A 27,807-nucleotide genomic window follows, 5' to 3' on the forward strand; every position below is an offset into this window, starting at 1 on the left:
TCTTCATGTTATATTGATTGCAGTTTGTTGAGTTTCTGGAATCTGTAAGTTACTATTTCAAACCAAAGTTAGAAGTCTTTAGCTATTACTCAAACACTTTTTGCCCCTTTTTCTCTCCCCTCTCCTACTGGAACTCCAATCACATGTATGTTGGACTGTTTGATATTGTCACACAAGTCTCCAAGTCTGTGTTATTTTCCACCAATCATTTATTTCCCTGTACTTTGAACTTGGTCACTGCTATCAATATATTTTTATGAGCACTGTTTCATTCAACTGGTGTATCCAATTTGATTTTGACCCCATCTACTAAGTTCTTCATTCCAGATATTGTACATTTTAGCTCTAAGATTTGCATTTCTTATGGTTTTCATTTTTTTCCATTGGCATTTTCTAACATTTCAATTCATTAAGATCATTTCTTTGAAATTCTCTCAACATATTTTCTTTAAATATTTTGATATGGTTTTTAGGAGCTGCTTTGAAATTTTGAAATTTTTTTCAAAATGCAATCTCTATACCTACTCTGAGTCAATTTATAGTTACTGATTTTTAATTTTCCTGAGGTTGTGTCATGGTCTCCTCTTTCTTTGTATGTCCAATGAGGCTTAGTTGAAAATTGGACATTATATATAATTCTTTGTAGCAACTTTGGGTTCTCCTGAATTCTTTTGAGTATTGTTCACTTTTTTGTTTGAGTAGCCTGTAAATGTGTCTAGACTCAAACTGTAAATTGCATCTCTTCTGTTGTGTATAGTAGCTGACTTATTTGCTTCATTTTCTGTGTTGTTTTTCTTTTTTAGTTTCCTGGTGGTCTCTCCTGGGTTTGCATAATTTAGCATGCAGCCAAGGATGTGGGCAGAATTCATACTAGATTTGGGGGCTCATTTTCTCTATGGATCATTTTCTAGGAAATCTCCCCTACAGTTTTTGCTTCTCAGCCAATCTTGACTTCTGTCTTTGGACATCTAAAATGTTTATGACATCAGCTATGTGCTACTTGACCTGCACAACCTGAGGTATGGACTCAATTAAATTAGTAGATTAAAAAAAATAATTTGGTGTAGCAGTCTATTTCAGGGTTAAGTTGCTCTCTGGTCCCTCTCTTTTTTTCTGGGTGTTTTTGATTCTTAACCCACACTATAAGGTTACCAGCCAGCTACAGTTTTGTATAGATTATACTCTGATTTGGGGTTTCATCTTTTGGTTCTCTTGCTTCCAGGATTTCTTCCTAATTTTTCTAGCTGAGTTTTCAATATTGACCTTGTTCTTTGCACCATGAGCTAAAAAAAAAAAAAAAAAAAAAGCTGAAGTTTTCATCCATTGTAGCAGCGCAAGTATGACAGTCTTCTTGGGCCAGAAGGTCAAACACTCATAATTCTTACTCCTTCCAGTTTCAAGTCTTTAAGGGTGTACTCTGTTCAGCTTCTGTATAGTGTTAAACTCTTTCCAGTACCTTTTAATAGTTGTATTTAATATTTTGTCCAGATGTAATATTGCTATATGTGGGAGGGCCCACATCTTTCTATCACCATTATCAGATGTTGTTTTGACCAAAATTTTAATATGAAACACAAAGAAGACTCAAGACTCTAAGACTCTCTTAGAAAAGAGTAGGTTCATGAATTATTTTAACTGATGAGAAGGATGTGTAAATCACATTAAGAGGAGAGATATGATTACTTTCTTAAGATTCTCAGTGAGGTTTGTGACACAGAGAAAGATTAAGAACTACAGCTTTACCAAGAGTTAGATTCTAGATACGCTTTTACATTTCATTATAATGATGTTGCTCAGGTAGCTTTAGTTATTCCTTTACAGACAATTCAAGTGGATTTAAAACTATTATAAGCTGGGGATCCCTGGGTGGCTCAGTGGTTGAGCACCTGCCTTCAGCCCGGGGCATGATCCTGGAACCCCAGGATCAAGTCTCACATCGGGCTCCCTGCATAGAGCCTGCTTCTCCCTCTGCCTGTGTCTTTGCCTCTCTCTGTCTCTGTATCTCTCATGAATAAATAACTAAAATCTTAAAAAAAAAAAAAAAAACGAACTAGTATAAGCTCACAAAATTCTTTAAAATTTTAAATCAAGGGGGGAGCATAATTGCCCTTAAGGTTGCAATCTCTCCTTATTGTTGATGATCTGAATGTCAAGGTGTATGTTTTTATTCATCTCTGTTCCAAGAATGGGTATGAAAAAAAAATTTTTGGATTCTGCATCCCAGTCTCTATACTCCAAAAAATGGTCAGCATTCTACATGAAAAGATATGAGAATCTCCTATATGTACGTGGTGACATAGTGGTAATAAAATCTAAGTTTTACTAGCTGACTTCAGGCCTTAACTGCAGTATGCTTAGTCTGATTCACCAGAAGGGAATGGAACACATTTAGTGTTTTCCTCAAAGATTATGTATAAGATTCAAATCTCCCTAAGCAAGACCACTCAATTCCATTTTTTTAAAAGATTTTATTTATTCATGGGAGACAGAGAGAGAGAGAGAGAGGCAGAGACACAGGCAGAGGGAGAAGCAGGCTCCATGCAGGGAGCCCGACGTGGGACTCCATCCTGGGTCTCCAGGATCACGCCCTGGGCTGAAGGCGGCACTAAACTGCTGAGCCACCAGGGCTGCCCTCAATTCCATTTTAAAACTTGAAAGAATCAGCCCATGTTTAGAACTAGCTATATAGGCAGCTCAAATTAAATCCATATTATTAATTGGATTTTAAAAGATTAACTTAATTATAAATAGGCAAACAAATGTATTGGTTCTTTATTTTTAAACCATCTAGTCCTATGCCATAAATTGTGAGGTTAGAGCTATATTTTCTATTATATTGTGGCTGGCAGCGTTTATTCATTTATGTATTTTATGATTTTCAACACCTATTCTGAAATGTCAGAGATTATTCAAGTTAGTGTAGTATATAAGCAATAAGAAAAAAGGACAGATGACCATACACTGTGACAATTGTATCATATGTACTATATTCACAACAAGCACAGAGAGTCTGGGATACCATTAAAGAGATAATTAAAAATATTAGAGATAGCATATAAGGTGGAGATTACCCCTGAAATATTTATTACATGGTAACAAATAGGTGGAAAGTTCTTGCATTATTAGGAATGGATGTTAGGGTCTGTCAGTATGAATTTAAGCAGAATAATATGACAATTTTAGTGAAATGGGAGACATTCAATGTTTAGGTATTATCTGAGGTAGAAGTGGTAGAAGGCTGAAGAATTTGGCTGGAACAAGATTATTAAAAGCATCATAGCCTAATGGGGGCCCATGACCATTAAGAATTTGAGATATTTAAATAATAATAAAATAGTAAGACAATCAGAATCTCATCTTCCATAAAATTCCAACAGTGGCTTAGATTATGAAGTGAAGAGGATCATATAATCTTTAGCCTAATATACCACTACTAACAATTTATGGGCAATATTAAAGAGAGTATATGAAGAATCAAAGAGTTAACCCATATTTAACAAGTGACTCTAGTGGTTTTTCTCATCCACCAATTGGCTTTAAATATATGTGATACCCTTCCTTAACCACCCCTCCACAATTCCTTTGATTCTTGTCCTCAGGTGAGACAAGGAAGAGAACTGTTAAAATCCAGAAGAGAATCTACATGTTGTCCTGAGAATAAAGGAGAAAATTAAACAAGTAATTCATAGCCTCTACTGGGATGAGAGTAGTGTCAAATAATGACTCCTGATTTCACAACTTAGAAAGCCTATCTATGATCCTATGAGAACCTTACCTCCCAGGAACTCCAAGAGGCTCCTATGGAAATAAAGCTACATCCTTTTTTTTTTTTTTTTAAAGATTGTATTTATTTATTCATGAAAGACACAGAGAGAGAGAGAGAGAGGGAGAGAGAGAGAGGCAGACAGGCAGAGGGAGAAGCAGGCTCCATGCAGGGAGCCAGACGTGGGCCTTGATCCAGGGTCTCCAGGATCATGCCCTGGGCCAAAAGCAGGTGCTAAAACTCTGAGCCACCTGGGGATCCCCAGAAATAAAGCTACATTCTTAATAGAAAAGAGTCATACCAGTTGTGTGAGAAGTGAAGAACTCCAGATACAAGGTTGGAGGTTTCAATTCCTTCAAAAGAAAGAATCCCTTTTAAGAAGACTAAAGCTAAAAATGTGGAACTTGTGTTTTTAACATTAACTTATGAGTCTTAGGAGGTAGTATGCATGATGTCATGGTTAAAATTCAAAAAAAGCACATTTCCAAATTTTCAAAAAAATGAAACCTTACTTGTTATTTGTTGATATATCTCAACACTTTTTATAGAGAGAAGAGTATATATAAATATATAAATATTAACATATGATCATTCATAAATACATACATATTTGGTATATATTAACATTTACCATATAGTTAAATAATATTTAATATTTATAAATATTAACATTTAATATACATCAACACTTTATATAGATATATAAGAAGTATATGTAAATATTTAATATTAAATATTTTAATACAAACAATAAAATTAGCATAAACATATTAGTACATATTAAAATACACTAATAGAAAAATATACTAAAAGTGCATACACACACACAAACATACACTTTTCCCCTTTGCTATAACAAGAAAAAGACAGAGTTACAGACTTTTTTTTTTAAGATTTTATTTATTTATTCATGAGAGACACACAGAGAGAGGCAGAGACACAGGCAGAAGGAGAAGCAGGCTCCATGCAGGGAGCCCGATGTAGGACTTGATCCCAGGACTCCAGGATCACGCCCTGGGCCGAAGGCAGACACTTAACCCCTGAACCACCCGGGCGTCCCAGAGTTACAGATTTATACAGTAAGTAGGTTATGTTTTAATTGGGAGGCACAAACATAAAAGAAATGGACTCTTCTTGTGTGAATCCTGCAGAACAGTTAGAGGCACATCTGCTGAACTTATCCAGTTTGCTTTATTAGGAGTGGACTTGCCACTTCATTTTATAATTACTGTTTCATTTCCCCTTTCTATAAATGTCATAGTTGTACAGATTCGTGATACTTGCAATTGTTTAATTTTGGGGAACAAGCAGTGCCATTCATCATCTTTTATTTTCACATATTACAATCACAGATTCCAATCACTGAGGGAAGTAAACAAGAAACATAGTCATGGTCAGGCTGAGAAGCCTGGTATATGATGCTGCAAATATGCAAATGGCTTTGAGAAGAATGTAATGAATTGGTAAAAAGGACAAAAAGACTCTACCTTCACATTAATTTTAAAACATTTGGAGGGGAGGGGCAAGATGGCAAAAGAGTAGGGTCCCCAAATACCTGTGCCCACCAAATTACCTAGAAAACCTTCAAATTATCCTGAAAATCTATGAATTCGGCCTGAGAATTAAAGAGAGAACAGCTGGAATGCTACAGTGAGAAGAGTACGCGCTTCTATCAAGGTAGGAAGACGGGGAAAAAGAAATAAAGAAACAAAAGGCCTCAGAGGGGGAGGGGCCCCGCGAGGAGCCGGGCTGAGGCCGGGGCGAGTGTCCCCAGGACAGGAGAGCCCCGTCCCGGAGAAGCAGGAGCTGCACCAACCTTCCCGGGCGGAAAGGGGCTCGCAGGGACTTGGAGCAGGACCCAGGAGGGCGGGGATGCCCTCGGGCTCCCGGGGGCAGTAACAGACACCTGCGCCCCGGGAGAGTGCGCCGAGCTCCCTAAGGGCTGCAGCGCGCACGGCGGGACCCGGAGCAGCTCGGGGGGCTCGGGGGCGGCTCCGCGGAGGGGGCTGCGCGGCCCCGGGAGCAGCTCGGAGGGGCTCGGGTGGAGGAAGAGGCTCCGTGCGGAGGGGGCTGCGCGGTTCCAGGAGCAGCTCGGGGGGCTCGGGCGGCGGCTCCGCGGAAGGGCCTGCGCGGCCCGGGAGCGCGAATCCAACAGCGCAGGCCGGGAGCACTGGGCGCCGGGACACAGCCCAGGATCCAGCCTCACCCCGGGACAGGCAGAGGCCGGGAGGGCCCAGGACAGCAAGGACGCTCCTGCCCGGAGTTGAGCAGAGCAGCGGCCCCGCCCTGGAGCCTCCAGGCCCTGCAGACCGAGAGCTCCGGAGTTACTGCCAGAGCTGACTCCAGGGTTGGAGAGCTGGCCGCCGCCACTGGGGTTACTCCTCCTGGGGCCTCACGGGGTAAACAACCCCCACTGAGCCCTGCACCAGGCAGGGGGCAGAGCAGCTCCCTCAAGTGCTAACACCTGAAAATCAGCACAACAGGCCCCTCCCCCAGAAGAACAGCTAGATGGACAAGTTCCAGGGGAAGTCAAGGGACTTAAACTATACAGAATCAGAAGATACTCCCCCGTGGTGTTTTGTTTTGTTTTGCTTTTTGTTTTGTTTCCTTCCCCTGCCCTTTTTTTTCCTTTCTTTCTTTTTCTTTTTTCTTTTTTTTTGTTCCTTTTTTTTTTTCCTCTTTCTCTTTTCTTTCCTTCTTTCTCTCCTCTCTTTTTTTCCTTTTCCCAATACAACTTGCTTTTGGCCATTCTGCACTGAGCAAAATGACTAAAAGGAAAACCTCACCTCAAAAGAAAGAATCAGAAACAGTCCTCTCTCTCAGAGTTACAAAATCTGGATTACAATTCAGTGTAAGAAAGCCAATTCAGAACCACTATTATACAGCTACTGGTGGCTCTAGAAAAAAGCATAAAGGACTCAAGAGACTTCATGACTGCAGAATTTAGAGCTAATCAGACAGAAATTAAAAATCAATTGAATGAGATGCAATCCAAACTAGAAGTCCTAAAGACGAGGCTTAACGAGGTGGAAGAACGGGTGAGTGGCATAGAAGACAAGTTGATGGCAAAGAGGGAAACTGAGGAAAAAAGAGACAAACAATTAAAAGACCATGAAGATAGATTAAGGGAAATAAACGACAGCCTGAGGAAGAAAAACCTACGTTTAATTGGTGTTCCTGAGGGCGCCAAAAGGGCCAGAGGGCCAGAATATGTATTTGAACAAATTCTAGCTGAAAACTTTCCTAATCTGGGAAGGGAAACAGGCATTCAGATCCAGGAAATAGATCCCCTCCCTAAAATCAATAAAAACCGTTCAACACCTCGACATTTAATAGTGAAGCTTGCAAATTCCAAAGATAAAGAGAAGATCCTTAAAGCAGCAAGAGACCAGAAATCCCTGACTTTTATGGGGAGGAGTATTAGGGTAACAGCAGACCTCTCCACAGAGACCTGGCAGGCCAGAAAGGGTTGGCAGGATATATTCAGGGTCCTAAATGAGAAGAACATGCAACCAAGAATACTTTATCCAGCAAGGCTCTCATTCAAAATGGAAGGAGAGATAAAGAGCTTCCAAGACAGGCAGGAACTGAAAGAATATGTGACCTCCAAGCCAGCTCTGCAAGAAATTTTAAGGGGGACTCTTAAAATTCCCCTTTAAGAAGAAGTTCAGTGGAACAATCCACAAAAACAAGGACTGAATAGATATCATGATGACACTAAACTCATACCTTTCAATAGTAACTCTGAACGTGAATGGGCTTAATGACCCCATCAAAAGGGGCAGGGTTTCAGACTGGATAAAAAAGCAGGACCCATCTATTTGCTGTCTACAAGAGACTCATTTTAGACAGAAGGACCCCTACAGCCTGAAAATAAAAGGTTGGAGAACCATTTACCATTCGAATGGTCCTCAAAAGAAAGCAGGGGTAGCCATCCTTATATCAGATAAACTAAAATTTACCCTGAAGACTGTAGTGAGAGATGAAGAGGGACACTACCTCATACTTAAAGGATCTATCCAACAAGAGGACTTAACAATCCTCAATATATATGCCCCGAATGTGGGAGCTGCCAAATATATCAATCAATTAATAACCAAAGTGAAGAAATACTTAGATAATAATACTTATACTTGGTGACTTCAATCTAGCTCTTTCTATACTCGATAGGTCTTCTAAGCACAACATCTCCAAAGAAACGAGAGCTTTAAATGATACAGTGGACCAGATGGATTTCACAGATATCTACAGAACTTTACATGCAAACTCAACTGAATACACATTCTTCTCAAGTGCACATGGAACTTTCTCCAGAATAGACCACATACCGGGTCACAAATCGGATCTGAACCGATACCAAAAGATTGGGATCGTCCCCTGCATATTCTCAGACCATAATGCCTTGAAATTAGAACTAAATCACAACAAGAAGTTTGGAAGGACCTCAAACACGTGGAGGTTAAGGACCATCCTGCTAAAAGATGAAAGGGTCAACCAGGAAATTAAGGAAGAATTAAAAAGATTCATGGAAACTAATGAGAATGAAGATACAACCGTTCAAAATCTTTGGGATGCAGCAAAAGCCGTCCTAAGGGGGAAATACATCGCATACAAGCATCCATTCAAAAACTGGAAAGAACTCGAATACAAAAGCTAACCTTACACATAAAGAAGCTAGAGAAAAAACAGCAAATAGATCCACACCCAGGAGAAGAAGAGAGTTAATAAAGATTCGAGCAGAACTCAACAAAATCGAGACCAGAAGAACTGTGGAACAGATCAACAGAACCAGGAGTTGGTTCTTTGAAAGAATTAATAAGATAGATGAACCATTAGCCAGCCTTATTAAAAAGAAGAGAGAGAAGACTCAAATTAATAAAATCATGAATGAGAAAGGAGAGATCACTACCAACACCAAGGAAATACAAACGATTTTAAAAACATATTATGAACAGCTATACGCCAATAAATTAGGCAATCTAGAAGAAATGGGCACATTTCTGGAAAGCCACAAACTACCAAAACTGGAACAGGAAGAAATAGAAAACCTGAACAGGCCAATAACCAGGGAGGAAATTGAAGCAGTCATCGAAAACCTCCCAAGGCACAAGAGTCCAGGGCCAGATGGCTTCCCAGGGAAATTCTATCAAAAGTTTAAAGAAGAAACCATACCTATTCTACTAAAGCTGTTAGGAAAGATAGAAAGAGATGGAGTACTTCCAAATTCGTTCTATGAGGCCAGCATCACCTTAATTCCAAAACCAGACAAGACCCGACCAAAAAGGAGAATTACAGACCAATATCCCTGATGAACATGGATGCAAAAATTCTCAACCAGATACTGGCCAATAGGATCCAACAGCACATTAAGAAAATTATTCACCATGACCAAGTAGGATTTATCCCTGGGACACAAGGCTGGTTCAACACTCATAAAACAATCAATTGATTCATCATATCAGCAAGAGAAAAACCAAGAACCATATGATCCTCTCATTAGATGCAGAGAAAGCATTTGACAAAATACAGCATCCATTTCTGATCAAAACTCTTCAGAGTGTAGGGATACAGGGAACATTCCTCAGCATCTTAAAAGCCATCTACGAAAAGCCCACAGCAAATATCATTCTCAATGGGGAAGCACTGGGAGCCTTTCCCCTAAGATCAGGAACAAGACAGGGATGTCCACTCTCACCACTGCTATTCAACATAGTACTGGAAGTCTAGCCTCAGCAATCAGACAACAAAAAGAAATAAAAGGCATTCAAATTGGCAAAGAAGAAGTCAAACTCTCCCTCTTCGCTGATGACATGATACTCTACATAGAAAACCCAAAAGTCTCCACCCCAAGAGTGCTAGAACTCATACAGCAATTTGGTAGCGTGGCAGGATACAAAATCAATGCCCAGAAATCAGTGGCATTTCTATACACTGACAATGAGACTGAAGAAAGAGAAATGGAGTCAATCCCATTTACAATTGCACCCAAAAGCATAAGATACGTAGGAATAAACCTAACCAAAGAGGTAAAGGGTCTATACCCTAAAAACTACAGAACACTTTTGAAAGAAATTGAGGAAGACACAAAGAGATGGAAAAATATTCCATGCTCATGGATTGGCAGAATTAATATGGTGAAAATGTCAATGTTACCCAGGGCAATTTACACGTTTAATGCAATCCCTATCAAAATACCATGGACTTTCTTCAGAGAGTTAAAACAAATTATTTTAAGATTTGTGTGGAATCAGAAAAGACCCCGAATAGCCAGGGGAATTTTAAAAAAGAAAACCATATCTGGGGCCATCACAATGCCAGATTTCAGGTTGTACTACAAAGCTGTGGTCATCAAGACAATGTGGTACTGGCACAAAAACAGACACATAGATCAATGGAACAGAATAGAGAACCCAGAAGTGGACCTTGAACTTTACGGTCAACTAATATTCGATAAAGGAGGAAAGACTATCCATTGGAAGAAAGACAGTCTCTTCAATAAATGGTGCTGGGAAAATTGGACATCCACATGCAGAAGAATGAAACTAGACCACTCTCTTTCACCATACACAAAGATAAACTCAAAATGGATGAAAGATCTAAATGTGAGACAAGATTCCATCAAAATCCTAGAGAAGAACACAGGCAACACCCTTTTTGAACTCAGCCACAGTAACTTCTTGCAAGATACATCCACGAAGGCAAAAGAAACAAAAGCAAAAAGGAACTATTGGGACTTCATCAAGATAAGAAGCTTTTGCACAGCAAAGGATAGAGTCAACAAAACTAAAAGACAACCTGCAGAATGGGAGAAGATACTTGCAAATGACGTATCAGATAAAGGGCTAGTTTCCAAGATCTATAAAGAACTTCTTAAACTCAACACCAAAGAAACAAACAATCCAATCATGAAATGGGCAAAAGACATGAACAGAAATCTCACAGAGGAAGACATAGACATGGCCAACACGCACATGAGAAAATGCTCTGCACCACTTGCCATCAGGGAAATACAAATCAAAACCACAATGAGATACCACCTCACACCAGTGAGAATGAGGAAAATTAACAAGGCAGGAAACCACAAATGTTGGAGAGGATGCGGAGAAAAGGGAATCCTCTTACACTGTTGGTGGGAATGTGAACTGGTGCAGCCACTCTGGAAAACTGTGTGGAGGTTCCTCAAAGAGTTAAAAATAGATCTGCCCTATGACCCAGCAATTGCACTGTTGGGGATTTACCCCAGAGATGCAGATGCAATGAAACGCAGGGACACCTGCACCCCGATGTTTATGGCATCAATGTCCACAATAGCCAAACTGTAGAAGGAGCCTCGGTGTCCATCGAAAGATGAATGGATGAAGAAGATGTGGTTTATGTATACAATGGAATATTACTCAGCTATTAGAAATGACAAATACCCACCATTTGCTTCAACGTGGATGGAACTGGAGGGTATTATGCTGAGTAAAGTAAGTCAGTCGGAGAAGGACAAACATTATGTGTTCTCATTCATTTGGGATTTGGGGAATATAAATAATAGTGAAAGGGAATATAAGGGAAGGGAGAAGAAATGTGTGGGAAATATCAGAAAGGGAGACAGAACGTAAAGACTGCTAACTCTGGGAAACGAACTAGGGGTGGTAGGAGGGGAGGAGGGTGGGGGGTGGGAGTGAATGGGTGACGGGCACTGGGGGTTATTCTGTATGTTGGTAAATTGAACACCAATAAAAAAATTAAAAAAAATAAAATAAAAAATAAAACATTTGTTCACTTATGTTCTTTATGTATAATTTGTGTGTGTGTGTATACCAATCTATTGCAAAAATTCTGATTTGGAGATAGTACTAAAAATAAAGTACAGTTAACTGTTTAACAGACACCTACCATACACACTTATTCTAATGCATTTTTCCTCACTCAGATCATTAAATTATTGGGTGGCTACCATTTAAAATCAACCTAATGTTTTTACCTTCTATCAAAAACTTTGTGATAAAATATTGAGAATAGCCTATCAAAATTTTGGTCAGAGGTATAAAACTAGGCAGTCCTTAGCAAAGAGTTATCTCTTTCCTGACTTATTCAATAAAGAACACATAGATAAATGGCTATAACATGTTGTGTCTCCCTTCCAAAACCAATTTTCTACTAAAATCATGCAGTCAATATAAATGTGTGCAACAACCTTAGCAAGTCATTTGTCTCTTTTAAATCAAGACCTTTAAATATTCATTCTCTTTGGAGAATCCCCACAGATGAATGGTGTTTTGTTTTGTTTTTTGTAAAAATAACATAATGTAGGGAGAAAATATATTTCTGGAGGTATTCCTGATAGCATCATTTATAATAGAAATAAATTTGGAATAATAAATGTTCTAAAACATAATAACAGTTATGTACATTTTGCTACAAATACAAGCTAGAATACTATAATTGAAATTGTTTTTATGATAACATTTTAAAATATGGGACAAATAATTAGCTCATAGTTAAACACAAATACATCACTAAATAAAAAACTCACCCCATATCACACTGGGATACCTACATCAGAATGCTCATAATAGCCCAAAAATGAAAATAGCCCAAATATCCATGTACAGTATAATGAATAAATAAATTGTGGAATATTCAGACAAGGGAATAGTCTGCAAAAATGTAAATGAACTATAGTTACAAGCAATAAAATAGATACAACTTACTAGTATAATTTTGAGTAAAGTACAAAATGCATAGTAAGATGCAATTATATGAAGCTAAGCAACAATGTTACTTGGAGATATGTATAAACAAGAGGTCAAATAAAAAAGTAAAAAGAAAGACATGATTATTACAATCAAGACAAAGATCAAATAGGAAACAAGGAGGTAAATCACATAAAGTTCTTCTTGTGGGTTAATAGTGTTCCATTTCTTCACATAGGCTGTGGTTACAATGACAGGTCTTTTTTAAAATTAATTGTTTTCTGTACTTTTATATTTGATGTGATATATTTTATAGTAATACATGTTTTTAAAAGGAGTCAGAATACCTATTTTCTTTTCTAACCCTGGAGGATTAGCAGAAAATGAAAATTGAACTGGGACTTGAAGAATAGAAAGAATTAACACAGGTAAAGATGGGATGAATGGAATTTCCAAAGATATGAAACTGAATGGCCAGAAGGGAAGATATAGGGGGACAAAACAGACAAGATTGGCAATACTGATGAGTATATGAGGGAAAATGGAGAGAAATTAAGCAGAAACATTACAAGCATAAGAAGCCCCTGAACACTAAGCAAATTGCTTACAACCACAGGAGTAAGGTAATGGTGTTCCCTGTGAGTAACAAACCCAAATTAATCCTCTGCTTCCCCTCTGGTTATCATCCCAATAACCCTGAACCACTGATACAACTTTAGTAATTTCCTGATCCTAGGATGGAGAGCAGTTTCACATACCCACTTGCCAAGACCACAGAATTTCAGTCCACCAGCTCTAGTTCATTCTGGTCACTCAGACTAGAGTTCTGCACGGTTCCCATATGCAGCTGTTTTCTTTGTTCCTATTGCAGCCAAAGCCCTAAGGTATTGGAGCCTTTCCTATTATGACTGCATAATTCAGGTCTCCTGTCTCCACATTCCTTCCCCAGCTCCAAGTGCCTAGTAGGTCCTCATCCCCCTGACGGCCCTGCTACTGAGGCTCAGCCTCTGGATAACATGGGCCTGGTGCCTGCTGCTCAGTAAGTCTGGCTGGACAAAGTGTGGACTAGTTTCATGATTTAGTTGTACCTGCGTGTCCAACTGTAAGAATAGAAATGATACTTGTTCAACAAATAAAAGTGGAGATGAAAGTCAAGGGCTATATGTATACAGAATTAATGTTATCAGTTTTCTTTCCTAATTTTATGCTAAAATACTAACATTGTTATCCCTAGAAGCGATGGAAAAACTGAATAAATATATGTTGCAATTAAAAAATATATATATATATATATATATATGTTGCAATTATCAAGTATTGGGTGTTTTTTAAATAAAAAAAATTCATTTTCCAGAAGAAACAAAATCATACTTGCCTAGATATTTAATAAAACTTCTGTTTTTTTTTTTTTCTTTTGAAAGGTAAGCCATGTAGCATTTATAAGGAGAATGGCCATGGCCATGGCCACCCCTGAGGAGGGCTGGGGGCTCAGGGACATCACTGCTTCAAGGACATCTTCCCTGTCTGCGTAATGCTGCTGGTGGGAAGCAGGCAGGTTCTGGCGGCTAGGGCTCCCAGCGGTGCGTGGTGGTCAGGTCGCACTCCCATGAGTCCCCATGTGGCAGCGGCCAGGTTGTGGTCCTGGGCCTGGGCTGCCTAGATCCACACCAATGATTCTGAGTCATGTCTCAGGTTTTCTGGGGCTGCTTTTTCATTCAGATGGTCTTCTGTCATTATGCTCTCCATGCAAGTGACCAGAATGAAGAGACCCCACAGCACAACACAAAACCAAAAACCCATGAATTCATTTTTTAAAGTCTTGGGAATTAAAAAAATTAAAATAAAAAAAAATAAAGTCTTGGGAATTTACATTTTAGCTAAATGATATTTTTACTGACTTAAAAAAAAAGAAATGAAGAGCCTTTCATTTCCAGATACTTTGTTTTTAATATCTTTTCCCAGGAAAATAATCATAAAGTAGGGTGGTGCAAGGCAATTAAAATCGTTTTGGCTATAAATTATCCCTCCAGAGACAATGATTTGCAGTGATACATCTGTTTTCATAAATACTGACTGTAATAACATTGCATTACTGAATTCTCTTCTATGTAAATATTTGTTCCAACCCAACTTATCCTGAGTTACTCCCACTAAAGCTGCTATTGATGTGTGCTGCTCAGAAACTTCAGTTTTTGATATGTCTCTGTTCTCTAGGTCCTTAACTGTTGCATGAGCTAGTGTACAATCCAAGGGATTTGTCAAATTTTAATTACTTCATTTCATCGGCTGTATATTATTAAAGTATAATACTTTGCCTCTGGCTGTTTTCTGTGCAAAACTGTAAAGCCATTCCAATTTCTAAATGGGAATATAAATAACTCTCTAACTGTATTTGCTTATGTATTAGTATTAGCCCAGAGTCTTTAACTTCAAATAATTGGCAGTTATTCAGTCTAGCTAAAGCAAAGGAAAAAAAAAAAAAAGAGAGAATTCAGGCAATCGTCAGAGGACAGGAGAAACATCAAGAACTTTGATGGAATTCTCAATTTCCTTTAAATATATCTCTCTGTGAAAACTGGCTTTATTTGCTTCTAAATACACACAGGAGAATATAGATGCTCTACACTCCTGAGTTCTGCAGAATTCAATTTATTGTCTCTTAGTCTCTATTTTCAATTTTCAAGAGAGGGAAAATTGTTAACCCAATTCCTCCACAGTGTTAAATGCTGAACATTATAAGGAGTCAAAACAAACCTAGCTGATGGAAAGCAATCCCTTTAAAAAGGAGTGGGAAGTGGTTTTGTAAGAAGGCCAAATACTTTAAATATTTATTAAATATATTTAACTATAAGCTATTTTATCCAAAATGAGCCTTTTGGTTCTTAAAATAGATATCTACACTGTTAGTACTACATTTTGACCTCAATTTGAATCCAGGTCTGGAGTCTGAGAAGGGGCCTGTGAACCTAAATAGATATATTTTGTAAAAATTTGTCCCTTTAGGAGAAAGCACAAAAGACTTTCTGATCTACCTTGCGATTCTGTTCCCTCAGGGAACTTTGGCATGTACAACGTGTAGCTATTCAAGGCTGCTGCTTCAATTCTCATACACAGGCTCACTAAACAGGTAGACAATTTGAAACAAAAGCCAGGAATGTATGTTATGAGAAAGCTGTGTAACTATTGATGAAAACAATGTGCAATTCATTCCTCTTATTAATGAGCCATTTCCCCTTCAAGCAAATTATTTCACCGATGTATGATAATGAAGGGCTTCAATCAGACCTTCTTGACAAATTGGACACATTGTTGGACAGGTGCCACTGTCTTAGAAATAAACAGAAGACTTTCTCAGGAGAGCTTTCTCACAAAGCAACCTGGAGAGAGAACACACAATTCCATCAGTCCCAAATTATCTGATGTGAAACTTCACAAGACCACCTTATGGGACCAAAAAGACAAGAAGGTATTTGGGCAGAAAAGGAAAACTAAGACTTACAGAGGACAAAGTCAGAGATTAATTTAATTAGTGGAAGGAGATATTGACAAGACATATAGTACATAAAACAGAAATTAGAAAGATTATTCTCCTGAACTTTATTTCTCACTTTTATAAAATCTATAGTTAAAAGGCAGAAAATTCAGAAAGATGATGTCAGTCATCAGTACAGAAAAGTAATCCTACTGAAAAAACTCAGTTCAGAATGCACTGCTTAAAAATACCAGAACATATTTAAAACAAACATATTTGGATGGATTAAAATTCTTATGTCATATGAGCAACAGGATAAATTTAAGAAAATCGTCTTTCCTCTGACTCCAAAATTACCAGACATTTTTCAGCAAAGTATTCTCTTTATTGTAACACCATTTAGAAGGTGAGGAATAGATAGCTATGGGACAAAAGTGAAAGAAATATCTGAAATTCTACCAATGCAGGAGAAAAGATCACAGTGTTATAATACTTTAAAAAAAGAAGGAGAGGGGATTCCTGGGTGGCTCTGTCGGTTGGACGTCCAACTCTGTGATTTTGGCTCAGGTCGTGATCTCAAAGGTCATGGAATCAAGCCCATGTTGGGCTCTGTGCTCAGTGGGGAGTCTGCCTGAGATTTTCTCTCTCTCTCTCCCCCCTGCCCCCCCCACACAGTCTCTTTCTCTCAAATAAATAAATAAATCTTAAGAAAAAGAGTAGAAGAGGGAGAGGAAAGGAGAGAGGGAGAAAGAAAAGGAGGGAGGAAGGGCAAGAAAGCAAGGAAGGAAGGGATGGAGGAAAGAGTAGTGAAAATTTTGCCTTATTGCTATGAGAAGTCCCACAACCAATATCAATTTGGCTGCTTCTGCCTTTACTCTGTTCCATTTTATAAGATTTTATGGCTTTAATCACTTTAGGGAAGGAAGTACAATAAAAGAGCAGTGTGATTTTCTAAATACACAGACTCCAATATTCCTATGAGATCTCTCTCAGGATTTTGGAATAGAGATCCATGACTATTTTATGAAAGCATCCACTAAAGAGAGTTCATCTGTTACTCTGATTATTACGACCAGTATTACACTGTGCCAGGCGGTATCAAGGTACTAAACCACAAAATGAATACTGTTTAATATGTGCTTTGGCAATCATGCAGACTCAAACTAAGATACTTAATTCAGATTACATTCTACTTGTGTCTTTGGTCCCATGATTCTATCATTGTCACCACTGAGGTATAAAATATCAATTTTTTAGCTCATGGGAATTTCAGCTTTACATCAAGAACAATGTTTAAATATTTTAATGTCCAGTGTAAAGAAACTAATTCCTTCCTTTCACCCCAATGACCTCACTCCTGGACAAAATAAAGGAGAACTGATTGCACTCTACCCTGGCATAGAGAATTAATTCCCAGTGAAATGATGGTAAAATGAGAAGTTTCCACAATAACATTTTATCTTTCTTCTACGTTGTGTTATGATTGCTGGAAGACCACTTTGGATCCAATCTTCCCAAACTCTGAAAAACATTCTGCCACAAAAACTGCATTATCTTCCTACCTGACCTGGATGTTTTAGAACCAGAATCCAGAACTGTTATGGGCTATACCACCACTTCAGTTGCAAATAGACTGTGCTGTTTTCCTAATGCACAAGTTATTATGTAGATGGGAAATGTTAAGAAATGATTTTTAGAGGACTATTGGTATTTGTAGCAACTGGTTTCTGCACTGAATTAAGGGTCCTTTGTGTGGGACAGTTCCGTCTCATTTATTTTTGTATCTTCAACCTCTACCCAAACACTTGACACACAGTAAGAGCTCAACAAATAATGAAAGAACAAATGGACACCATGTGAAGCATCATATGGAAAGAGGAGACCCTTCACTGCTCTTCCGCTAGACAGTGATACCAGTTAGGAAGATAAAGTACAGTTTAAGGGCACCCCCGGTGGCTCAGCGGTTTAGCACCACCTTCAGCCCAGGGCATGCTCTTGGAGACCTAGGATCGAGTCCCATGTCAGGCTCCCTGCGTGGAGCCTGTTTCTCCCTCTGCCTGTGTGTCTGCCTCTCTCTCTCTGTGTCTCTCTCGAATAAATAAATAATTTTTTTAAAAAGTACAGTTTAAATTGAGTTTGGATTTTCTGTTTTGGCCACAGACCAACACCACGAAGAAATAGCACACTTACAAGGGTACTTGAAGTCAAATCCCAGAATTAAGACTAAGTTAAGGAATGCCTGGGTGGTTCAGTGGTTGAGCATCTGCCTTCGGCCCAGGGCGTGTTCCTGGAGTCCCGGGATCGAGTCCCACATCAGGCTTCCTGCATGGAACCTGCTTCTCCCTCTGCCTGTGTCTCTGCCTCTTCTCTCTGTGTCTCTCATGGATTAAAAAAAAAAAAAAGACTAAGTTAAGTATGATGAATTAATAAGGCATTTAAACTAAGCTTGATTACTATAACAATATATTATTAATAGAAAATATGTAACCTAATTGTCTAATAATTGGGAAATGCTTCACTATATTGGGACGCATCAATGAAACGATGAAGTGAAAAACTATACACTCTCCTAGTTTTTCCAGAACATAGGGAAAAATGTAAACAAATGTGCAAAACAACACAGGAAAGAAAAGAGAATGCTAAAGCTGGATGAATACATGTTGAGGGCAGAGGGTTTCAGGGCTTCCTCCTTCAAAGAATAAGACCTGGGGCACCTATTGTGCATCGGAATCAATGACCTGGACGAGTACAGGAGAGGGGTGAAATAGACAGTAAATTAAAGTGCTTTTATATTACATAATGCTGAAACATTAAAATGTCGAAATTTCAACCTAAAATAAATCTACCACATGCAAATTCTTCTTAAAAATTGGGTGATATTATACATTTTCTTTATGCCAAATACTGCTACAGATTCCGGGAATTTGGTGGTAAACAAGACAGCCCATAGCACCAGTATGAAGAGAGCCTACTTTTTTTTTTTTTTTGAAGAGAGCCTACTTATACAAGTAACTACCTTATTAATATTGTAGTAAGTGCTTTGAAGAATACATAATTAGTTATAAAAATGTATAAATTGCAAGCCTAATCTACTAAGAGGCTTCCTAAACAAGTGGCATTTAAGTTGAAGTGAACAAGAGTTAGCCAGCATGAGATGGAGCAATTAAGGAAGCATTTCAGGCACATTTCTTTTGTTTCCTGTTGTCTCTTACCACGTAGGTTAGTGCCAGGTACATAGTATATACTCAATAAATATTTATTAGATGAATGAATGATTGAATGATAAATTCTAAGATGGTTTGAAAAAGCCCTAAGCTAAAAGGATGATGTTGGAAGCAAACCTTCAAAGAATAAGCAGATTGTCATCACTAGCAAGTACATGTGGAAATAAATTCAAGAAATAGTGTGAAAGGCACCATTAATCAAGTACTAAAGTCTGAACAGCTTGAATCATTTCTGCTCAGAATCACAATCTTCAGAGTCCAGCAATTTTTCACAGCCCATACATTAAGTAAATCTACAGTTTAAAAAGTTGTATCACCTACATAGATGCTATGCAACTCTAAGTAATGGATCATCCTTTATGTAAATCAGCTCAATCCAGTAATTCCATTTACCTTTGAGTAAACTGTATCATGCACTGTTTATGAATGGTTAAGGCTTGGATAGAAATGTTTTTATTTTCTTTCAGTCTAGCATAGGCTGACCACTGACCAAGACAGAGAGCTTTGGTGTTGCGTAATTCTGAAATCACTTTGCCGAATTGTTTAACTTGGACAGAAATTTAAGGTTTAGCACAAACTCATTTTGATGAGTGATTCAGGATTGCAACCTTTTCTTTTCTATGATTCCATTGTCTCCACTAAAGAACCACCCTCACCCACAGAGTCAATTTTTTAGTGACTTCAGTTCTTGCAATTGAAAGGAAAAAAAAAACTGGGACCCTACTTAAATTGTTGTTTACTTTCAGGCTTTATAATCATCTAAATGAGAATTCCTTGTTTTAACCATTTAATCATGCTGTTTCTAAGGAAGCATGGAATAACTTGAAATATTAATTTTGTTAATTGGTATTATTTGCCTTTCACATCCAATAAATCATAAATACCAGCAAGATCTATAGAAAAATCATAATATCTTTTAATCATTTATTTGATGAATAAGTTACTAACAAATTAACCTCTTAGCAAATAGGTTATTTGTTACGACATGTACGGGGTGCTCCTAAAGCCAAGCACCATGTCTTATACATTTCTAAATGATTTTAAATTCAGTTTTAATGTGTCTGATACACATTCATTTCCTATATACAGCCTATTTCTCATTGAACAACTTTTTAAAATCTATTTTTAGGAGCACCTGGGTGGCTCAGACATTTGAGTGTCCAACTCTTGATTTTGGCTCAGGTCATGATCTCAGGGTCCTGGGATTGAACCCAGGTTGGGCTCCACGCTCAGTAGGAAGTCTACTTGAGATTTCTCTCTCTCTCTCCCTCTCTCTCTCTTTCTCCTTCTGCCCCTCCCCCTTCCTCTAAAATAAATAAATAAATAAATAAATAAATAAATAAATAAATCTTAAAAAATAAAATCTACTTTTACTTATCATTCTTTTTCATGTCAGGTCCCACATTCACATGAGCTCACTGATTAAATTAATCTATACATATAAAGCTCTAAAAACTATTGGGCATAGAAAAAGCACTAAAAAATATTGCTACTTAGTCTTCACATATATAAGAATATCTTACAAGGTGGGTATTATTTTCCATACCACAAATGAGGACACAGTGTTCCATGAGGTAAAGCATGGAAGTTGCATGGAAGCAACTTGCCCAAAGGTACCCAGCCAGTATGTGTCTGAAAGCAGGTGTGTCTCCTCTCAAGCAACCACCTCTCACCACACATGATTTCAGAATATTCCTGGACCAGGTTTTGTGGCTCATCAAAAAAAAAAAATATATATGCACTGAAAATTCAGAAACCTAAGCCCAGTTCAAACATTGCATAAGTAGTCTGTGTGGACAGAATATTGACTTGTTCTTGAGGAAGTGAAGTCATTAGGATAAGAAACACAGTATGCAGAAACTGCCATAAAACCAAAGGAGAATCTGGCATGTGTGTGGCCTGTCTCATGGCACAGACCGTTTGAGGGGGCTTATTCCTTTAGCACATTTACCAAGTATTAGCTTTGTGTGAGGCCCTGTGCTGACACACTGGCAATCAGATCAAGTCAGGTATGTCAGAGGTGCTAACTGCCCTTGGGAAGCAGGCACTAATAGCAAAACACAGACCAAAATAAACAAATAACTACAAACTGGGATATTTTGCATGAAGAAAAACAGGATGCTGAAAGACACTCTGTTATGACTTTAGCTGTTCAGTCTTTATAATTTTCCAATTTGCATGCTAACTTTTCAGAGATAATTAATGCTGTTCACAACCACAAAAGGTATATCATGAGAAGTAGAAACTGCCTCATAAGTACAATGGTATATATATATGTGTGTGTGTGTGTGTAATTTATTATTTAAATAAATAAATAAAGATTTTATTTATTTATTCATCACACACACACACACACACACACACACACACACACACACACACAGAATGGCAGAGATACAGGCAGAGGGAGAAGCAGGCCCTGTGCAAAGAACCCGATGTGAAACTCGATCCCTGATCCCGGCCAGGATCATGCCCTGAACTGAAGGCAGACACTCAACTGCTGAGCCACCCAGGCATCTCAGTACAATGATATTTAAAATTATTTTCAAAAATTCATTAATACAATCCATCATATTCATAGGTTAAAAACAAAATATCACATGGTCTTAAGAGATTCCGAAAATAATCTTTAAAATATATCATCTCTACATAAAAAAAAAAACTCAAGCTATATTCCACTAAATGACTTCTCTTAACCTAATGAAAGAGTATACCTAGAAGAGTAGTTCTCAGACTTTCATTTGCCTAAGAATAACCTAGGAGGGCTTATGAGAACAGATTTCTGGGATCATCCCCCTTTCCTTCCGACTTTCTGATTCAGTAGGTCAGAGATGGGGCTTGAAAATTTGAATTTGTAATGGGTTCCCAGGTGATGTTGATCCTGCTGGTCCACAACACTGGTCATACACTTAGATCCAGTGGTCCATACTCTTAATTATAAAATATCAGAAGCACTCACTATGAAGTTAGGATCAAAATAAGAATTCTCAATTCTATTTATCATTTAGAGATTCTAAGTAGAATAATAAGAAAAAGGGTACCTGAGTGGCTCTGTCAGTTAGGCATCTGCCTTCAGCTTGAGTCATGATCCTAGGGGCCTGGAATCGAGCCCTACCTCGGGCTCCCTGCTCAGTGGAGAGTCTGCATCTCCCTTTCTGTCTCCCTCTACCTCTCCCCCTGCTTGTGCTTACTCTTTCTCAAATAAATAAATAAAATCTTTTTAAAAAATTAAAAAGAATAAGAAAAGTAAAAGTATGAAGAGGTTCAAAAATTGAAAAACAAAAACATTTGTCTTTATTTGCAGGCAATATGCTAAACCACATATACAATCCAAAATATTGACTTAGTAAATAAAAATACTTCATGTACCTGTATGTGTATGTGTGTGCATCTATATGCTAGGAAGAACCAATAAAAAAAGTAAGTATATGTTTTATGTAAAATTGCTTCAAAAATCAAACTACTTAGGGATATAGCAAAAAAAAAATGAGTGGAAAATCTATATGTAGAAAGTTTAAAAAAATGTACTAAAGCATATGAAAGAGGACCTATGAAAGTAATGGAGAGATAGACAATATTAATGATGTTATTAAATTATGAATTTAATTAATCAAAATTTAAAGCAATACCAATCAACATCTCAATAGAGTCTTTCATAGAATGTAGCAAGTTAACCTTAAAATCATTTGGAAGAATAAGAAACCAAAATGTAAGAAAGTTTGGACAAAGAGTTAGAAGGAAATACAAAAATTATAACTATGGATATAAACAGATCAATAGAGCAAACTAGAGAGCCCAGAAATACACACATAGACAAATGAAAACTTTATATTTGAAAGAGGGACATTAGAAAGTGCTGACTTTTTCAATACATGATGAAAAAAAGGTTTCCTATAAGGAGTTAAATTTAAAACTTACGAAAGAAAAAAAATACAGTATTTTTATAAGCTTGGTTTAGGGAAAGATGTCCTACATAAAATACAAAAAAATACCAATCAGAAATTTAAAATAACATTTTCAATAACATACATTTCAAATTTCAAAACAAAAGATCCATAAGCAGAATTAGAAGTCAAACAACAGCAGTGAGTCAAGATTTATTTAAATAAAAATAACTAACGAAGGATCACAACTAGAATTCTAACTAATCAACAAAAAGAAGAGAAGCAACAAGAAAAATCATCAAAGGCTACGAATAGTCACTTGACAGAATAGGAAACCAAGATAAGATGGTCAATAAACTTGTCAAATGATATTCCCTGGTAGTGAGGGAAACAGAAATAAAATAATAACAGATAATTTCCTACCTCTCAGATTTATGAAACTTTATAAGAAGCCTAGAAATTCCAGGTGTTGGAGAGGGTATGAAGAAACGGTATCTCTCTCATCCTGGTAGAAGTATAAATTGGTACAGATACTGTGAGGAGCAATTTGACTTTATCTATTGTGCATATCCAAGAGAAATAAGTTAATGCTGACACACATGAAAATGATGACACACATAAAGGATGTTCCATGTAGTACCAATAGCAATAGCAAATATAATGAAATAATTTGTTTTCATCAATAGTGGGATGAATAAATCATGGGGAAATTATGTAATGAACAGTATACAACTATCCACTAGATATCCCTACTAGTATTGATAAATACGGTCTTGAGTGTGTGTGTGGGGGGGAGGTCAAATTCCAAAATTAGATCATTTGAAGATGTTTTGAAAGCCTATAAATCAATATAACATAGTTAGTGTAACATAAATATGACAATCAGACCTAGAGGGTTACCCGCCCACTTCATAACAGTGATCCCATTTGGGAGAGGGAAGGTAAGCTCAAAGTATCCAACTGTATTCTCAATATAGTGCCTTATAAAGCTTGCATTTATCAGCCAGCTTACCATGAAGGTGCATTAGTAAAGACTGCAGTGTCTCAAATAAATAAACAATTCCTTTCTGCTTTATTGATGTTGGGGACTTGATACACTTTTTAAAAGACCTCAGCTCTTTCCTCTTAGAATTTTCTTTGGGAAAATTCAGTGAAGTAGAACCCATCCATAACCACTAAAGTTGGCAAAGTGCCTTGATGAACATTTTTACCATATTGTGATGAACTTCTGGTAGTTTTGTTAATCTAATTGCAAGAAAATGTCATTCTCTTAAAGGAAATATTTGGTTTCACCAGACTGTAAATCTGTATTTGCTATTCTAAGTGACTGGTTCAAACCGAACTCCAGTACCTGGTTCATAATAATTAACTGGAGATAAACCATTTTGAATCACAGTCGTTTGGCTATTCTCTACGAGACACTGTTAATATTAAAATACTCAATGGCACCTGCTTAGCACGTTTGCCTTCATATGCTATTTCCAGTTTCTTTGTAAGTTTGCCAAGTGTTTTCAAATGAGTCCCCTGGGAAAATGACCTATCAGTAATTTTTTTCCTGCATTTTCTCAGGCTGATAGGAGAGCAGTTCTTTGATCATGCTGAGGGTTGCACTTCTTAGTTTTCTAAGTACAGAGAAACCTTATGTTTGTGCAGCTAGGCAGAGCTTTGTGCCAGCACTGGATATTTTTGTGTCTTACATAAAGCTTAAAAGCTGAAATCATGATCTACAGGTTAGAGGAATAGAGAGTGTCTCAATGTTGTAACTAAAATTGTGCTAGGCACTTTATACTTCATCCTTTAGAATTTTATCCTTTCATACTATGCTCTTTTCCCATTACTTTTTTCAGCTAAAGGTTCCTCCCTTCCCACTCAACCTCCTCCCACCTACCCCCATTCACAAAAGTACACAGAAAATCATTATGGGTCTTTCGCAGACAGGGGAATATTTTGTTTCCATTATCTGAGTTAAAAATCTAATAGTAATAAAGTCATCATTTTCAGCGATCTAAGATAAAAGTAATCCCCTTTTCTTTGTTTCTTAGAGTGGTAGGAGAACAATGTTATATAGAAGTGTCGTGCCCTCACAATGATGGAAAACATTAGAGGAATGGATTTCACATCAGGAAATCTAGAGAGGAAAAATCCCTTCCTCTGGGATGGTGTTAAGTTTCTTTTTCCAGAGAGGCAAAAGATCTACTAATTAATATGAAAGCAAAGCCAGGATTCCTGTGACAGCAGTGAAGTTCATTCATTTATTTTCTCCTAGGCAGAGAAAGAAATCTGACAAATTAATTCTAATTTGGAGGGAGAGTCAGATTTAATTTTCTGATTGAATTTCCCTAATAATTTGAGTATATTTATATTTAGAAATAAATCAATTTCAATTTAAAAATTTGTATAATTTTTTGATGCTGATCCCTCATAACATCATTGACAATTGGCTTCCCCACCTGTGAAGTGTGGCTGGTTTTCCCTACCTTAGAGAATTATTCCAAAGATCAGCTGTTGGAAGAAAAAAGGCTGATGTAGGAAAGGAAAATTCAACAGGCATTTAGGGGGTCACTGAAATGTGATTATCATGATGAAGAGGAGGGTGGGCTCTGTTGGACTTAGGATGAGCACGTATACTCAGAAAAGTATTTCATTTCAATACTTAAAAAATTGTTAAGACTGGGATCCCTGGGTGGCGCAGCGGTTTGGCGCCTGCCTTTGGCCCGGGGCACGATCCTGGAGACCCAGGATCGAATCCCACGTCGGGCTCCCGGTGCATGGAGCCTGCTTCTCCCTCTGCCTGTGTCTCTGCCTCTCTCTCTCTCTCTGTGACTATCATAAATAAATAAAAAATTTAAAAAAATTTAAAAAAAATTGTTAAGACTGTGCCAAAGGAAAAAGAAATACAGTTCTCTGACAGTTTCCAAATTCCCAAATGATACTCTGCAGCCCCTGCATTAATAAAAGAATGGAAAAAAAAAAAAAAAGAATGGACTCTGATTTCAGACAGTCTAATGAGTTTGAAATTACCTCAAAATACAGGATACTACCTAGGTCTTAAGTGATTTAGGGGAGTTACTTACTTTCTCCTTCTCCCCTTTATTGAGAGATAAAGGACACAGAACATTGTATAAGGTGTGCAATGTGTTGAATTGATACATTTATAAATTGCAAAATGATTACCACCATGGCCTTAACTATCACCTCCATCCCCCCACATAGATACCACTGATTTTTTGTGGTGAGAACATTTAAGATCTACTCCTAGCAGCATTCAAGTAGATGATACAACATTGTTAACTATTATCATGCTATACATTAGATCCCCAAATTTGATTTGTATAAAATGGATTTTACCTCTGACCAATATGTCCAATTTCCCCCACTTCCCAGGCCCTGGTAACTACCACTCCATTCTGTTTCTTTTGAGTTTGTCTTTTTTAGATTCCACATCTGAGTGATATCATACAGTATTTGTCTTTGGATGTCTGACTTGGAAGTTAATTTCTTTCAGGCTTGATCTCCTCTAAACGATAACACTATAAAATAATGTTTCCACACTGAAACAAAATGATAATAGTATCTCCCTCCTAGGGCACTTCTGAGACTACCATGTGCATCACTTATGCACATCTTAGCTCCTCAATAAATGTATTTGTTTTTCTTGCCTCATGAGAGTGCTTTGTACATAATAATGTTCCACACAGACATAAGGAGTGTTTGATTTGTTTTACTATCATTTGCTGTATGATATTTAAATAATAAACTACAAATATCAAATTTTAAAAGTTCACTTAAACCAATCACTTCCAGTGTAAAGATGAAGAGACATTTTTAACAGGTATAATTATCTTACATGTAGATAAATATGTATTTAATTACTATATTTTTATGGGATACAGCCTTGTGAATACTATCAACAAAAAGGTATTTTATTCTGTCACAAGTAATTTCAAAACTATATGACAGAAATATTCATATGGACTCATGTTATTTTCTATAAAAATATAAGTAACTCACAACCCATATATTAGTCATTTCTGCATTTTACATTGTTTTTATAGCTTTTAATATTTAATACAGTGTTTACTTTTGCATGTTTGGAACTTTGTTAAAATGGAACCACATTGTATATATTCTGTATCTACTTCTTTCACTCAACACTGTGTTGATAGAATCCTTCCATGTCAATGTGTATAGTTGTAATTTCTTCACTTATAATACAACATTATAATGTATCTATACACCATGATTTATTTATCCAATCTGTATTAGATGAACATTCGGCTTGTTTCCATTAGGGCTATTGTATCAGAGTTGTTCTGAAAATTTCTGTGTAAGTTTCCAGGTAAGTGTGAATAAGAATTCCTCTGAAGTATGGATCAAGAGTGGAATTACAGAGTCATAAGGAATATACATCTTCAAATTTACTGGAAAATGTCAAACTATTTTCCACATTGGCACTGTGGCAGATGAGAATTCCGCATGTTCCACATCCTCAACAATATTTGATATGGTCAACCATTTTTTATCCAGATCCATACTGCAGTTAGAGGAATCTTTTCAGAACTTTAATTGAATACATCCTTGCTCTCAACTCTTCAAGGGAGCCCCTTATTGTCAGAATAACATCTCAAATCTCCGGTCTAAACTAAAGGCCATGGTTTATATGATGCCAATTATTAGACATTTAAATTTTGCTAGCTCTATGGATAAATAATTGTACGCTATAATGGTTTTGATTTGCATTTCCCTGATTACTAACTAAAGTAAATACCATTTCCTTAGT

At 37.3% G+C, this 27,807-nt stretch overlaps 1 long non-coding RNA gene across 2 annotated transcripts in view; it reads right to left on the reverse strand.

The window, feature by feature from the left end:
* The window catches only part of LOC140640912 (uncharacterized), a 123,795-nt gene extending 110,489 nt beyond the window's left edge, over positions 1–13,306 (reverse strand). The window contains exon 1 of one of the 2 annotated variants that reach the window (XR_012037511.1): positions 13,206–13,306. This is a non-coding gene — a long non-coding RNA (uncharacterized lncRNA). The remainder of the gene's footprint in view (positions 1–13,205) is intronic. The other variant, XR_012037512.1, reaches the window with a different exon arrangement.
* Positions 13,307–27,807: the final 14,501 nt, after the last annotated feature.

The sequence above is a fragment of the Canis lupus genome, chromosome 10 (assembly GCF_048164855.1).
Source record: "Canis lupus baileyi chromosome 10, mCanLup2.hap1, whole genome shotgun sequence".
Taxonomy (NCBI): Eukaryota; Metazoa; Chordata; class Mammalia; order Carnivora; family Canidae; genus Canis; species Canis lupus.